At 32.2% G+C, this 729-nt stretch overlaps 1 long non-coding RNA gene across 1 annotated transcript in view; it reads right to left on the reverse strand.

The window, feature by feature from the left end:
- The window catches only part of LOC108766356 (uncharacterized), a 656-nt gene extending 284 nt beyond the window's left edge, over nt 1-372 (reverse strand). The window contains exons 1-2 of the long non-coding RNA XR_001940368.1: nt 209-372; nt 72-119 (exon numbers count right to left, since the gene is read on the reverse strand). This is a non-coding gene — a long non-coding RNA (uncharacterized LOC108766356). The remainder of the gene's footprint in view (nt 1-71; nt 120-208) is intronic.
- Between the last annotated feature and the right edge of the window lie 357 nt (nt 373-729).

The following is a 729-nucleotide window of genomic DNA, read 5'->3' on the forward strand; positions in this document are numbered from 1 at the left end:
TATATATATATATATATATATATACATATAGCGCCGACCAAAATAAGAATCTCAGAGAGTAATTAAATTACACTAATTATTCCACTGCATTGACATCGTTCGGCTATTCTCTCGTCTATCTAGTTGCGATGCATATTATTAGGTTCTATTAATGTGCAATTATAAAAGCTATTGTGGAGAACGTATATAGGAAACGATTGGCCAATACTTTTTTCATATAAGCCGATCTGCCTCTTTTCTCTCTCCAATAAAAGGTATCGACAAAATGCAGAAGGGACGTCAATCCGAGAATGAATTCGTGGGCGTTCGGCTATTCTGTATCGGACTGTTGCGACGATTAAAATGATAAAAACGTACGGTATGACGCATATATTTCTGACGTTTCTGAGAAAGTATAATTCTATGCGCAAGTCATTTGTCATATATGTACAATTTCTCTCCGTCATCTATTCTCAGAAATATTATATATCTTTGCTATAATATATTCGAGAAAATCAAATAACTGCTAAATAAACATAATAGTTTCAAATTAATTATTAAATAATTCTGTAAAATTGCCTATCTCGACGTAATTTTAGAATTTTATAGGTGCTATCTGACTGATTAATTCCACTTTACTGTGACTAATTATTGAGATTCGGTAGACCTCATTAAAGCCGATATCACTGATATGAAAATCACATTTCTAGAAATTTTGGAGAAAAACAGATTTCTCGACGTTCTCTTCTC

This window comes from Trachymyrmex cornetzi, unplaced genomic scaffold, assembly GCF_001594075.2.
Source record: "Trachymyrmex cornetzi isolate Tcor2-1 unplaced genomic scaffold, Tcor1.1 scaffold118, whole genome shotgun sequence".
Lineage (NCBI taxonomy): Eukaryota > Metazoa > Arthropoda > Insecta > Hymenoptera > Formicidae > Trachymyrmex > Trachymyrmex cornetzi.